Source organism: Lynx canadensis, chromosome A3, assembly GCF_007474595.2.
Source record: "Lynx canadensis isolate LIC74 chromosome A3, mLynCan4.pri.v2, whole genome shotgun sequence".
NCBI classification, from domain to species: Eukaryota; Metazoa; Chordata; class Mammalia; order Carnivora; family Felidae; genus Lynx; species Lynx canadensis.
Genome location: NC_044305.1, coordinates 75520018 through 75536880, shown reverse-complemented (window position 1 = coordinate 75536880; position 16863 = coordinate 75520018).

Genomic DNA, 16863 nt, shown 5'->3' with positions numbered 1-16863 from the left:
CATGGGAAATGAGAGCTCCTTTTTGAGTAGACATAATTAAGTGAAATGGGGAAACATTAGAAGTAATAACACTGCATTAGTTTTTCTTTTGTTTTTCTGATTACATTCTTAGAAAATATGAATGGCACCCATAGCTTGGAAGTCCCTTGTCACTGAATTGCCTGGTATATTTATTAAAAGTGTCATTTTTCTCCAGTGAACTCAAGCAAACTCAAAAGGCCTATACCTATTTGTTTTATAAGTATTAGTGGTAAAATTGCCAAATAAACATCTCTCAATTTACTGATAATTTGGCTAATGTTCATGGTATAGTTGTCTCTTTTCCCATGAGAAAGTGAAATGAGCTTTGGATCTGAATGTTGAACGTTCTATTAATGACAAATTTTTCTGGTCAGAATGGAGGCAAGTATTTCTTTTGTTATCCTGACTGATTTTTCCCTTGTGCTGCCTTTCCACAGGACAGCCAGGAGAGATTGCTATAGAACTAATTAATGTCTGATAGACAGATTGAACCAAATACCAGAGGAATTCAGAGAATTGTTTATTAGCTCTTATAAAACATAACCAAAGTCTAGAAACATGTAGATAGCATTATTGTGTGTAGATAGCAAATATGTGAGGTAATTTTCTTGCTTATTTGAGCGAAATTAGTCTATTTAAGAGAATTAATGTTACCCTCTTTTCCAGGCTATCTCAATTACTTGATGTGTTGGTAGGTGCAGAGGTATGTGTGAAATATTTCCTGTGAAGGAAGCACTGTGCTTTCATAGACCTCTATTGTCTCTGAGTAAGCTACCACAGGGGAGAAATAAGGGTCATGTGTCATATATGCATAGCCAAAGTATAGAAGATTTATGACTTAGTGAATATGTAGATATAGTAGTGTTCTTGACCAATCTGGCAAGCTGTCCTTGAGTATGTCTGAGGTTTCGCATTAAAAAAAAAACTACTTCAGAGAGAGAAAGAGACAAACAATTATATACCTGCTGTCTCTGAACAACGGGGTAGCATTCTCTGAATTCACAAACATAATGACTGCTCATCCTATTCTCTTGGGAGAGTGAGGTGGGAATTTCCATATTTTGTTTTCGAGGCACTTTCAAAGCCATTTACTGCTATAATTCATATACCATTGGATTAAGAGACGTATGTCTCTAATATCAGTAAGAGCCTATACGGTGGATTGCTGATTTAAGGAAAAGAAAAAATAGAGTAAAATAAAAAAAAAGAACTTAGGGTCTCATTTGTAATGAGTCTGTGTACTTCAAAGTGCAGAATGATAGGACAGAGCATCTATTTGCTGCATCCTTTACTGGGGACATAAATAATATATCTTACACTGATTGGCTGACTGGCTTGTGCTTATTATAATTCAAGTTTCTTTATGGCTTTATGCTGTTCTCAGGTCTCCCTGATTAGGAACAAGCTAGGGATGTTTTAGGATTTTCCATAAAGGTGCTTGATCCTGAAGAGCTAATAATTGATGCTAGAGGAATATTTTGCTAAGGAAGGAAAATGTGGAATGTTCTGGCAAGATATCCTTTTTTCATTACAGAAGTTGACCACATTTTGCCACCAGTACTTACTGTGTAGTAACTTTATTTCCTCACACTAGCATACTGCTCATTACAGTGCCTGTGGTATGATGCGACTATAGCCTCTCACTCAGGCCATTATCTAACCTTCAGTCCGAACGGTAAATCTTCTGAAGTATGCATTGACTTCCACAGTGCTCTGCACTATCCTTAAATTGCGATTCTTGGAGACTGTCCATTTTCCAAACTCTAAGAATTCTTGGCAGCATAGGCAACGAAACTGAAAACTATTGGAGTCATTCCTGGCTCTCCCTCATCACCCTCACATCCAGTCATTTTGCTTTATCCTTTGCATTTCACCTTCCGAGGCCTCACACATCCTACTGAGGGTTTCCATTCAGACATTGTTTCCATTTCTGTTCCCATTACTTGTCTGGATTACCACAACAGGCTCTTAATTGAATTCTCCTTACCTTTTTCTGTTGACTCTAAATCATATCACCACTAGATTGAGCTTCTTAAAACATAGATTTGCATCTATTGACTCATTGATGAAAACCCCATTTATTTCAGCCCCAGATGTTCCAGGCTTTTCTCCAACTCTCCCCCTCATGCCACTACTTTTGAGCCTAATTGGGATACTTGATTTTCTCTGAATAGTTTCTGTAATCTTCCACCTCTGTGTCTTCATCCATGTTGCTGCCTGACACTAGAGCATTCTTTCTCTTCATGGTTCTTCTTAAAAGTCTTATAAAGATGCCAGTTCCATGTAAATTGTAGTCTCTTTCATGAGGACTTCCTGATGACCATACCTGAAGACCATCTTTGCTTCCTTGGAATCCCTATCAATTTGTTACTGACAGTTCCATGCCGTCTATCCCGCGTCAGAGGAATTTGTGTACTTGCTACCTTCCTTCCTCTATTGTGAGTTCTTTAAAGTCAAGGACTCCTTGTTCTTGTCTTTGTCTCCTCTTCATTTTCTAACTTGATGCATTTCATATCATAGGAGCTCAGATAGTCATTAAATAGAATTCTTGATGATGTGGGGAAAAATAACATTCTTTTTAAGTCATTTGACCTAATAGTAACATAACACTCTATGAGTACTTTGTTTATTTTATGAGAATAGATTTTCCATAGGTCCCATCAGGCAGAAGTATATGAAATGAAACAAAAAATATTAGAGTAAAGATACTGTTGTGGATTCAGTTTATATTACTTTGCATATACCTAATTGTACCCTTAGATGATCTCTATTTGTGACTCACAAACCAGAATATAACATGGTCTTTAAAATCATTTCGATCATTTTGATAGCAGAGACTTTGGTATGGAACTGTGTGAATTAAAAATGTTTTCTCACACATCACACACATTTTCCTCCTGTCTCTTGGAGGAAGAGTTGTTCCTGTGTCTTTCCACGATTAATGCCACCATCTGTGCATTTTTTTTAAACCTCATTCTTTTCTGTCTGTTCTGAGACTTACACCATAAACTCTTTCTTCTCTCACAAGTCTTTAAATTCTTCCCGTTTCTACTAACTGCTTCCTTTCAGCCAAAAAATGTGCCTGTATTCACTTACTTCAACCACAGTTTTTCCTAGCTACTATAATACTTTCTTTTTTCCCAGAACCACCAAACTCCCTGCAAACAAAGTCTACCCTGAGTTCTTCCATTTCTCTGCTCTGTATCTATTCACTGTGTTGGGTTCTACATTATCTCCCCATTGGTAATGCTTTTGGAAAGATATCTCACTTTTTATATCTAGGCTTCTCTTTTCAGTTACAACTCAAATATTTGGTGTTATTTTGAGAAAACCAGCCGCATCTTTCTTGAAAACTCTTTTCCCTTCCAGAATACTACTTTCTCATGATCTTTTCCCTGCCTTTTTTAAAAACAAATATTTATGCAGCCCTAACTAGGTACATTGTGTTAGACACAATGAGGATACAAAGACATAGCCTATCATTGTCTTAAGATTTAGTCACAGATAGACAAGATATATATGGTGCATAAAAAGTTATATAATATAACTTTACAGTTCAGAATAATTCTTGTTTCAAGTGGATGTAATGTTTTGGCTGTGATGTAAATTTCTTAACAATATGCCTTTATTTGGAGACTGCTACCTCAAAATTGTGCTTAATACAATGAGTTGAATTTTTTTTAATGTCGCCCTTATCGTAGTGTTCTTATAAATATTTTCAACATTTCTTTAGTAGCTCCATAAAATCAGACTCTTCAGCAATATCAGAACTCTCTATTCCTATGACATGTCTAGCCTGGAATGCTTACCATTTCCTAAATATTTCGCCCCTTGCCCTTTCACTGTATTATCATCATTGCTGTGGAAGTCATTCTTTAACAGGGCCCCAATCATCCCTACTTCCTGGTATTCACACCCTTGTGTAATCTCATCACCTTCAGTGGGGGTTGGATTTAGTGACTTGATTATAATGGGTAGAACATGGCATAAGTAATATGATGCTGGTTTTGAAATCAGGTTATAAAGCTTGACTTTCTGCCTTGGGTATACTTGCTTTCTGTCTTTGTCTCTGTGTCTCTGGATCTCTCACTCTGAGGAAGCCAGCTGCCTTGTCCTAAGGTATCTCTGTGGACAGGCCAACATAGCAAGGGACTATGAGGCTAGCCAATAACCAGGTGAGTGATCTTGGAAGTGCAACCTCTCAGAGATACTGCAGCTCCAGCCAACAGCTTGATTGCAGTTTCACGAGATGCGTTAAGTCAGAGACAGTGAACTACATGGCACCCAGATTCCTAATCCACAGAAAATATGAGATCATAAATGCAAGTTTGTTGCTTTAAGCCATTAAATTCTGGGATAATTTGTTACATAGCAATATGATTGATACATCTTCTTAAAAAGACCTTCCATTCTTCTTTATCCAGTTCTAATACTACCTACTGACTACCTGCTGAAATGTTTTCTTCTTCATCTGTATGCCTATATTTAACTGATAGCTTTCATTGTTACTTAATATACCTTCTTCCTTATTTATATCCCCGGGAAGATAAATATCCTAATGGCAGCAACTGCCATTCCCACAACTCCTACAAAACTTAACATAGTTTCCTGATCATGGCAGGAGTTTAATGCATATCTGTTGAGTAAATAAAACAAGATTATGCTGGATTAATCATCAAAATAAGAGTATAGGGCAATAATTATCACAGGATGAAGGAAAATCAGTTCAAAATTTCTGGTAAAGATATTTTAAAAATTGGTAGGCAGAGAGCAGTGGCAGGGTCCTATTGGGTTTACGAAATTGCACAGAGACTGGAAAGCACAGAGGATGTTGTGAAACCAGTTAACAACTGGTTGTAGGCAACACAAGTTTGGATGAGCAGAGCTAAACAAAGGGGCCATACGAAGTTCTGCTGGATGTTTTGGTTTTAGATACAATGGCTTATACTTCTTATGATCTCCATAAGTACTTCCCATGGTCTCCAGGCAGCTATAATTGGGAAGTTGTATCCCAGCAGCACCTAACATAGCACACAGTATGTGTTTACTAAATATTTTATTTGACTTGAAAATTTAAGCTGAGGAATGATTTTGCAGGTCCTAACTGGTAAGCTTTGAACTTCATAAGCAATTGCAAAGTCCTGAAGGCATTTGAGCAAGAATATAGCAATGTTTGAATGATTTAGTTAGATTATTCAGATGACAATATATATAACTAGATAAAAGGATTCTGATGAGTGAGAATAATTAAGAAGCAACTAGTTGAGTCATGAGCTTATAAACCGAATAGGTCTTCATGTTTGCCATCTTATTTCTAAAATCTGGGTAAAACTCTCAAACAATAGAATCTCTTGAAACATATTAAAATATAGAATTAAAATTTACTTGATCTTTATAACTACAATTAAATTTGTGTGTGTGTGTGTGTGTGTGTGTGTGTGTGTGTGTGTCTGTGTAGGCCTTAGGGGCTAGCTGCGTTATTTCTACACTTTTACTTTTAGAAAGGGGATGATAAATTGATAAATTCCAATTTCTTTATTGTTGCCCAAGTCTTTAGAATTTGCACTTACAGTGGGAAATATCTATGTGAAACCAGCTAAAACCTGGTTTCACATACAATATGCCCTTTGATAAACCTGTTGAAAACTCATAGTATCATCAAGACTTTTTAAAAGCTCTCAGAATGGAGGGATTCATTAGAAGCAATATTTTGTTGAGATTCTGCAGGAAACAAGGGGGAAACTCTTCCAGATGGTTGCAGTCTATGATTTCATAGAATGGGCTATCTAGTAGGAAGGGTTTGGGGCAACCAATTGGATTTATCTACTTCTTGGTCTCAAAGGGCCATAATATGGATATGAAATTTAATTGACAGCTATATCACTTCTAATATTTTACTGATTTTTTTTATAAATGAGGAAAATGAAAAAGATGAATATACAGGCAAAAGATGAAAGAATGTGGAGCGAATAAAGGAACTAGACAGAAAAAATGAAATGAGAATGAGGTGCCTACAGCACTGGAGGGGAGAAGAGCAAAGGTAAGGTTGAAGTGTGAGAGTGATAGGGATCAATGTGGAGTCAAGGGCAAGAACAGAAAAAAGAGGAGAAAATATAGCCAGTGAAAAAAATTAGCCAGGCAGGAGAAAAAAAGAAATTGATCTATGATAAAAGAAGGAAATGAAAGTAAAGGGTGAAAGGAGAAAAGAAAAGAATATACCGAGTGTTTAAACAGTACTTTTCATTTTCAGAAAGCTTTATAAATATTAACTAATTAACCCTCATTCCAGCCCTGGGCATAAGCATTATTATCATAGTTATTATTATTAATAACTGAATGTAAAAGGGGTCAGAAAGGGTTAGACACACAAAGCTTTAAATTTTGTACTTGTATTTTATTTCTCTGACATGAAAGCAGTAGCTGGAAGGAGAGTTTTGTTTCAAATTCTGGCAAGTCCATTATTGCTAGATGAGAACGGCATTATTTTGCTTCCCTCACCTTCATGACCTTAGGCCATAGGATCTAAAGATGTAGTCTGTGCATCTGGCTATCAATAATTCTTCACCTGCAACGCATCCTTGATGGCGAGACCCAACAAAGAGCTTTCAATTCAGTTTCAGGAATTTTGATTGACAGGATCATTATTAGTATTATTTCTAAGAACAATGTGTAACTTCTCCTAAATACAATTTAATTGTAACTTGGCAGTAGAAACGCGTTGTACAATTTATGGTGGCCAAACAGCACACACTATGTTTGTTTTGGAGCTCTTCCCCTTTCTTTGATCCCCCTGACACAGGATGGGAACTCTGCACTCAGGAACCATTTTTAGTGTTCCAGCTTGCTAATCAAACTCCTGCTTTTCTGGAGGGAAAATATTAGAAAATGGATTCAATAAATCTTCGAATGTACATAGTGGAATTCACTTTTTATTCTAGTTAGAATAAGCAAGCAATCACAAGGCTGTAATAATGTGAATTTTGCTTTCATTATGATCCTACCTCTGTAAGCTAATTACATTGCAGATACAAAGTCTGTCGACTTTCCTTCTCTAGAGTGATAAAGGAGAAGCTGGGTGAAATAGCCACTACTCATGTTTATTTCGGGAAGAATCCCATCTAGTGCAGAATCATTCTTGCTTTAAAAGTGAATTTTAACATAAATTCAGGTAAAAGATTTTTTAAAAAGTGACTGAATACGTGTGTGTGTGTGGGGGGGGAATAAAGTATATGTTGGAGCTGGAAACTCTTTTACTCTCCATATTTCAGTTTTACCCCCCACTCCTGCTTTTTAAAGCCAGAATAATTTCATGTAGATTTTTTTTTCGCCTTGGTGCACAATACTTGCCACTCACTTCCCAAAATAGGATTCCCTAATCCTCATATGGTATTCTTCAAAAACAGTTGTAATTTCAAATTCACAGGTGCTTCTATGAGAAGCAAATCAGACAATTTTTTTTTTTACTTACTGAATTTGAAAGGTAAAGATTAACTCTTAACCAATCGACCACTAGGTTTTAGATAAAATATCTTATTTTCATATATCTTTCGGATCTTATAATTCTTTGAGATACTTTGCATAATTCTAAAATTACAAAAAAAGAAAAAAAAACTTTCCATTTTCACTAATACCATATTCCTTTATTCTAATTTAAAAAATTTAAAAAAATGTTTTAATGTTTATTTTTGAGAGAAAGAGAGACAGATCATGAACGGGGGAGGGGCAGAGAGAGAGGGAGACACAGAATCTGAAGCAGGCTCCAGGCTCCGAGCTGTCAGCACAGAGCCCGACACGCGGCTCGAACTCATAGACTGTGAGATCATGACCTGAGCTGAAGTCAGACGCTCAATGCACTGAGCCACCCAGGCGCCCCTAAATTGTATTTAATTTTATTTTTTCTTTTATTCTAATATAATAAAACATATCTGTCAAGGTTAACAAAATAAAACTTTAAATACAGTTTATATATTTCCATAAAACTAATGAGACTATTCTGGAGGTAATCTCTTGAAATCACATCCTGGAGCGTGCAAACTTTACCAAGGAATTTTATTAATTTCAAAACTTAGGTATGTTGGCTTCTAATGTATATGTTTCAGTTAACTTGGTTTCAAGATTATCATCTAGATAGTTTTATAGACTTCTTCAGAACCGCCATTGAAAATTATCAATTATACTTAAAAAAAATAATGATTTCTGAATTTATAACATTACTGTTTCAGGATTTGATAGGAAAGCAAAATGACCCCCCCCCCCCCACTTCTTGGCTCAGGAGTGTGTGTGTGTGTGTGAGTGAGTAGGGGAGAGGCTGAAAGGCGAAAAAATAACTGTGATTAAAAGACTGTAGCTTGCAAACAACTTTTCATGGTTTCTTTATATTAATATTATCACAAATCACTATGATTTCTAAAAGTCTTGTTTGTGTTCAATAATATTTCCAAAGACAATTTATTATGAAAAAATGTTTTTGGAGGTCCTATTCTATGCCTGTCACTTTTTAAGAAACTATGACTGTCTACAAGAAGCAAAATTTTGCAATTCTGTATATATAAAGAATGTGTAATCTTTGTGAAGTGTAAGCCAAAATATATATGGAATTGTTTGAATGAAATTTGAAGTATCAAAGTGCAAGATACCCCATTCTAGAACTTGAAGGAAGAGAGGGATCAGGGTAGACTGATGTAGTCTCAAACTGAGGAGTCTCACAGAGCTACATCCAAAATTGTAATTACATGATATTGTAGTAAATTATGGAAATAGTGCTTTTTAGAGCAGTACGTGCATGTAGAACCAGAAAATTGAACTGTTTCCTGTGTCATTAAGTAGTTCACATTCTCCACATACATTTCTACCTGAGAGATCAGGACATTTCCTTTATATTCTGGTGCAGTAGGAAAGCAATTTGTCTTACCAATCTGACTATATTTTGCTCAGGAAGCTGATATTCCAGATCTTTGCATAAAATACTTCTGTCTTCTCTTTCAAACTCATATTTAATGAGATGTCAATCAGAAAATCTATTTGGATTAAAAATCACTAAATTTTAGGGGCGCTTGGGTGGCTCAGTTAAGCAGTCAGCCCTGGATTTTGCCCCAGATCATGATCTCATGGTCATGGGATGGAGTCCTGCATGGGGCTCTGTGCTGACAGCATGGAGCCTGCTTACGATTCTCTATCTCCCTCTCTCTCTGCACCTCCCCCACTCTCTCCCTCTCTCTCTTTTTCTCTGTCTCTCTTTGTCTCACTCAAAATAAATAAACACTTTAAAAAATGATACATAAACTTTAATTTTTTTTTACATCACTAAATTTTAGTGATTGGATGTAAGGGAAAAACATGCAGGATGTAAGATATTTGTACCATTATTAACTAATTAGAGAGTTTGTTTTTAAAAATATATTCCAAAATATTTTATGAAAATATAAAGACTTTTAGATTTATATTTGAATAAAACTTAATTTTTTTTTCTCAAGAGAGGAAGAGAGCAGGTATGTCAATGACATTTTCCAGATAATAAGGGTGAAATAAAAATGAAGACTATTTGATCTCCACTTAATACATAGTAAATATGGCCAAGAAGTCTGCATTCACTTCCATTGTATTTCAAGGGTACGAATGTATCATGTCCCATCATGGAAAACGAGGTGATACATTCTTTCCATTATTATTTTTCCTAATCCAAAATTGAGCATTAAAGACAGAATGACAGTGCTACATATAGTATGCAACAAATGATTTTGCTGGAATGAGACAAGGTGAATTTTGAGTAGCCATCCCCAGAAAAGAAGAAACTATTACAATGGCATTTCTAGAATTAGGTCTTCTAAACTGGTGTGATAGATGGAAATATTTTTCTCTCCTGAAAGAATGCATAAGGTGCTGTTTCCCCTGGCAAAAATATGGAAACTTGAAATGCACTATTTTTTCCCAGCAAGCAACCAGGCTCCACGGACATCTATCATTATTCAGCTTCAAACTAAAAAGTCATATTCTGAATATCAATTCCTATAAACTATGTAGCTCTCAATTATGGAATCTGAAACCGCTGGTTCCATGATAAAGGAACATGCTGTTTGAAAGACCACAATTTGGCTGCAAGTAATCAATATACTATTTGGAAAGAAACCTAGATGTGCAGAGTGATTTAGAAATGCTGACAGTATTGCACCAAAGTCTTCTACACAAATCTTGTTAAGTCAGGTTGTTCTTTGTCAGTCTTCCTTGGGTCTGTTTGTTCATTTTCAGAGACACCAGAAAAATTTCTGAATAGATAAAAGAAGGCTCTTCTGAAGTTTTCAGGATAAAAGGACAATAATTTGTATCTAAATATATCTTCCCCCCCCCTTTTTTCCCTCCTCGAAGCTTGCTGACATTGTGTGTCCTGAAATGGAGAGAGTGAACTGAAGAATTTGAACGTCCCATAAGCCAGAAATAAGCAAGTGCTTGGTAGTAAGTATAGCATTTAATTCATTGCTTTAATCGAGGGGAGAATGTCATGTTTACTGAGCATCCAGCGTTTTTGTTCAAATATGAATATAAACTATAAGTCATTTTAACAACCCTATATTGTCCCTATTTTTAGTTTTATATCTGAGAATATGGAGGCTTGAAGAAGTTAAGTACTGTAGGTAACACAGGTAACAAAAAAAAAAAAAGCAGTTCGGATTTGAACCTGTTCTTGATCATTTGAAGACCCATTTGGAGGGCATACCCCTTGGTATGGCACTGAAGGCCAATGCCTAGAATTAGCTAACAATTTATCCTATATCCCACATACCCCCATTTTCTGAAACTTGTTAAATCACCTGAAGAAGGGAATCATAATGAATGTCCTTCAATGTAAATTTCACCAGAGTTTTGGCAAAGCCACGGAGGCAAGGTGACTTTAATGATATATTAGTTAACATAGATTCAAATCCAGATTGTTGTTTTATTTCTTTGTGATGCTTGGCTGATCTGGAAAGAATATATATCATGTTGACTGAAGGAGATTGGATGACAAAAATAGGATGAGGAAAATGGGGACAGGCCACAGAGAAAACAGAGAGGAGTGCAAATCCTCATCGGATGACCTTATAGAGAATTATCTAGGTTCCTAAGCAATATGAATGGAATGAAGAGAACCTGTCAAAAAAACACTTTACCTGGGTTTTTCTTTTAATTAAATTAGGGTCATTTGAATAGCTAACTGAATAATGGGGTCAGGGGGGAAAAGCTGCAACTTTATGAAACCTTTCCTCTTTATTGTTTTTTTTTTAAATCGTTTTTGCAATTCTTTCAGTGCACCCCTTTAGGAGGCAGCGGAGTTTCTTTGCACAATCTTAGTAGCAGACGTTTCTACACATGTACATATTTTAAGGAAGATGACTGCTTATTTTGATCAAGGCTAGTAGGGCCACTGCTTTTGTATCTGCTGCCCCAACCTTTCCCCGACAGTGTGCCAGGACCTCCCCATCCTATTCCCTTTACTGGGGAGACTTACTGAGAGCTGGTGAGAATCCTCAGCCAGACTGCCAGTTCCATGCTCTTTGGCTGGAACGTAATATTCCTGAGTGGAATTTCTTTGGCTTATGGACTGGAGGAAGTATTTGTTGCTCCTTCACAGTTTCTGCCACAGATGTTGTCAACTGCCTTTGGGATATAAGTAAGAGGGGTGAAAGGAAGTTGGTCAGGTCTGAGGCAGCCAGCTGCATCGTGTGCCACAAAATTTCCCTTCACCAGGTCTCCATTTACTCCTTGTTAGTGTGCTGATAATTCTCAGGGAATGCAAATAGGTTTCCAGTGGAATTTAGTTGTGAGAACAGAGGGGTTCTGCTGGGCTGGGTTTCACATGTCTTCAGTCAGCAAGGCCAGGAAGGTAAGGCGAGCTGAGGGCCTGAGAGGGCTGTCTCTCGTGGAGCTGGAGTGCCCTCTGCTGCCCTGGAGAAGAAGGTGCATGTACAGAAAATGCCTCTTCTTGCCAGTGCTTTCCTCTAGGTAATAGGAAAACCTCCAAAATGCTGCCTTTGAAAACCAGACGCCCTCAAGTTGATTACTGAGCATCTGGTTTCACTCAACTGTGGAGGCTTTGGCTCTTTCAAGAAAATCTCATCGAGGCTGAGTATACGATGAAATCAGAGGTAGCTTTTCCTTGGTCGGGAGGTACGGTGTAAGCAATCATTTCAGAATGATAAGTATTTGGGTCCTTTTTCATAAGTGTAAGTGCCACCGTGAAATATGTGTTTATTTTGTGTGGGAGTGATCAGTCTTTTCATATATGTCTGGGAAACTTGAATATTGTAATTCCAGATTTAGAAGTTCCTGCATATTTTCTTTTGAAATATGTTGTTACATTTAAAATCAATGTTGAAAACTGTTCCTTGTGGCAAATGCAAGTATTAAAGAAAAACATTTTTGCACTACTTTCTAGTGTATTTCATCATCCTGCAGCGAAATATCTTATTTTTATATCTTATTTTTAAAATATTTTTTTTTAGTATTTATTTATTTTTGAGAGAGAGAGAGACAGAGAGAGAGAGAGACAGAATGTGAGTGGGGGAGGGGCAGAGAGAGAGAGGGAGGGGCAGAGAGAGAGAGGGAGACGCAGAATCCAAAGCACACTCCAGGCTCTGAGCTGTCAGCACAGAGCCTGACACAGGGCTCAAACTCATGAACCATGAGATCATGACCTGAGCCAAAGTCAGTCGCTTAACTGACTGAGCCTCCCAGGCACCCCTATAATATATTATTTTTATATATCCTATAATTTACATGAATTTTCTCATCATCTTATTTAATCATCATGGCAACTCTGTGATGTAGCCGACATGGTTCCCACTATATAGACAGAAAATCATGGCCAAAGTCATACTTAGTCATACAGGTGGTATCAGAGGTAAGAACTGTGTCAGTCATGCTGAGTTCAAGGACAAGAATAATAGTGAGCAGTTATTTGATAACCTAACACTTGTCAGCATCATAACTGGTTTTCTTGATATGTTGCTCATTTATGCTTTATGTGAACTCACAAGGTAGATAATATAACTGCCATTTATAGATATGGAAACAGAGGTTTTGAGAAGTTACTAATTACTAGTCAAATAAACAGTAAATGAAAAATCTGGGTTTCAAAACCTGCTCCATCTGATACCAGCAGACGTGATGTGTAGACAACATTTTATATGTAGAGAAATAAGACATAATCCCTGGTCTCAAGTAGTTTAGGGTGGTTCTCCATGCGTGGTGAAATATAGATAAGATTTACCATTTTAACCATATTTCGGGGCAAAGTTTAGTGCATTAAGTACATTCAAATTGTTGAACAACCATCACTACCATCCATCTCCAGAACTTTTTTATTTTCTGAAATGGAAACTCAGTATCTATTAAGCAATAACACCCATCTCCCCCTTCTTCCAGCCCCTGGAAACACCATTTTATTTTCTGTCTCTATAAATTTCACTAGTCTAACTACTTCATATAAGTAAAAGTGTACAATATTTGTCCTTTTGTATATGGGTTATTTCACTTTGCGAAGTATCTTCGAAGTTCATTCATATTGGTGTATGTGTCAGAGTTTCATTCATTTTTTAAGGATGAATAATATTTCATTGTATGTCACATTTGTTTATCCATTCATCCATTGATGGTTATTTGGAATGTTTCTACCTTTTGGCTATTATGAATAATGGTGTACAATATCTGTTCCGGTTCCTGTTTCAATTATTTTGGGTAAGTCCCAGAAGTGGGATTGCTGGATCATATGGTAATTATATAGAATATATATAATATATTATATATTAATTATATTAATTAATATATAATATATAATTAATTATATTATAATTAATTATATTAATTATATTAATTATTATATATAATAATATATTATATATAATAAATAATATATAATTATATATTATATTAATTAGTATTATAATTAATTATAATTATATATATTCTATATATAATATATTCTATATATATTATATATAGAATATATATATTTCTAAAGGAACGATTATACTGTTTTTTACAGTGGCTGCATTATTTACGTTCCCATCAGTGAAGCACAAGGGCTCTGATTTTTCCACATCCTTGCCAACAACTTATCATTTTCTGTTTTGTTTTATTAAAAAAATTTTAATGTTTATTTATTTTTGAGAGAGAGAGAGACACAGAACATGAGTGGGGAGGGGCAGAGAGAGAGGGAGACACAGATTCCAAAGCAGGCTCTAGGCTGTGAGCTGTCAGCACAGAGCCTGACACGGGGCTTGAACCTACAAACTATGAGATCATGACCTGAGCTGAAGTTGGAAGCTTAACCAACTGAGCCACCCAAGCGCCCCTGTTTTGTTTTATTAATAGTAGCCATCCTCATGAACGTGAAGTGGTATCTCATTGTGCTTTTGATTCGCATTTTCCTAATGATTAGGAAGTTGAGCATCTTTTCACATGCTTATTGGTTATCTATATATCTTTTGTTGGAGAATGTCTATTCAAGTCCTTTAACTGTTTCTTAGTTGGGTTTGTCTTGTTGCTGCTGAGATGTAGGAGTTCTTTATATATTCTGGATGTCAATTTATCAGATATAAGATTTGCAAATACTATCTCACATTCCATGGGTTGCCCTTTTACTCTATTGACAGTATCATTCAATGCACAAAGCTTTTTTTTTTTTTTTAATTTTGACGAAGTCCAATTTACTATTTTTTCTTTTGTTGCCTGTGCTTTTGTTGTTATATTCAAGAAGTCATTGCCAAATCCATTGTCGTGAAGCTTTTTTCCTATGTTCTCCTCTATGAGTTTTATGGTTTTAGTTCTTACATCTAGGTCTTTGATCTATTTTAAGTTAATCTTTGTATAGAGTGTAAGGTAAGGGTTTAACTTCATTCTTTTGCATGTGGATTATCATGTTCACCTAACATCATTTGCTGAAAACCTTGTCAAAAAATCACTTGATCACCAAAAAAAGGACTGATTTCTGGCTCTCTGTTGTACTCCGTTGGTCTATATGTCTGTCTTTGTGCCAGTACCACACTGTTTTGATGCCTTTAGCTTTGTAATAAGTTTTGAAATCTGGAAGAATAAGACGTCCAATTTTGTTCATTTTTAAGATTGTTTTGGCTATTTGTGGTTCCTTGAGATTCCATATGTGTTTTAGGTTTGTATTTTTCTATTTCTCCAAAAAGCTTCATAGGGATTTTGATTGAGATTGCATTGAATTTGTAGACTTCTTTGAATAGTATTGACATTTTAGCATTATCTTCCAATTCATGAATGCAGGGTGTCTTTGCATTTATTGGTATCTTCTTTAATTTCATTCAGCATCATTTTGTACTGTCAGTATACAAGTCTTTTGTCTCCTGTGTTAAATTTATTTTCAAGTATTTTATTTTTTAGATGCTTTCATAAATGAAATTGCTTTCTTAATTTTCTTTTTGGGTTGTTCATGGTTCATTATACACTTATTGAAATGCACCTGAGTTTTGTATGTTGATTTTGTATTTTACAACTTGTTTATAATTTTTAACTTGGGCCCAGATCTTTTAACTCCATGTCCTAGGATTTCCCACTGTTTCACAGTGGTCAATTAATTCTTTTACACAGAAATTTTGTCTTTGTATAATGCCAGTTTTTACCAAAATATATTCCGGATTGAGTTTTTTTCATGGAGTCCAAACATTCTGTCAGTAATTTAATTAAGGAAAAAGAAAATCCACCTAATTTTTATTTTTCATATGTGTTATGCGTGTATATGATAATATGAATGACTTAAGATTTTAATTTCCAAATAAACAAATTGGTTTGAGGTCATTTGGATATAGCTGTGGTTCTCAAAATTGTTTTAATCTGTAAAAAAGAAAACTAAAATATACACTTATTCATTATATTCAGTAGGTGTAATAGCTAAACTCTTATTTTCCAACTCAAGTGTCTTTGGGTAGGATAGTTTGTCCTGTGTGATTGCTTATTCAGATAGATAAGAGCCATAGTTCTGGTATGAAAAATTGGCTACTTAATACTTGGACTAACACAAAATTAGTGCAAAAAGAAAACCATAAGCCAATTTTAGTTATGACTATAGATACAAAGATGTTAAACACCATCTTCTCAACTTCTAATTACTTTAAATAAAAACTATACCTAGTACAGTTTAATGTAGAAATTTAAGAATGTAATCTATGACCATGATTCATCACATCATAAGGAAAAAAATGTGAGGGTGCTCAGTCAGTTAAGCGTCAGACTCTTGATTTTGGCTCAGGTCATGATCTCATGGTTCATGGGATTGAGCCCCATGCTTGGCTCTGGGCTGACAGCTCAGAGCCTACTTGCAATTCTCTCTCTCCCTCTCTCTCTCTGCCTCTCTCCCACTCATGCACATGCACGTGCTGTCTCTATCTCAAAATAAATAAATAAATAAATAAAAGGAAAAATGTGAAAACCATCAGATAGATGCTGAAAAGTTTTTATAAATGCAACATAGATTCATGAATCAAAATACACCTTCACTAAACAAGAGAAAGGGTATCTCTTTTACACAATAAAAGGAAAGTGTTTAGAATTAACAACAAATATCCACTTAGTTGGAAAGTCAGAGGAATGCTTCCCATCACTGCCATTGTCCATTACAATTCTGGAAGTTCTAATCAATGCTAATAATATTAAAAGCAAGGGGTGCCTGGGTAGCTCAGTCGGTTGAGCATCCGATTTCAGCTCAGGTCATGATCTCGCGGTCTGTGGGTTCGAGCCCCATGTCGGGCTCTGTGCTGACAGCTCAGAGCCTGGAGCCTGCTTCAGATTCTGTCTCCCTCTTTCTCTGCCCCTCCCCCACTCATGCTCTGTCTCTCTCTCTGTCAA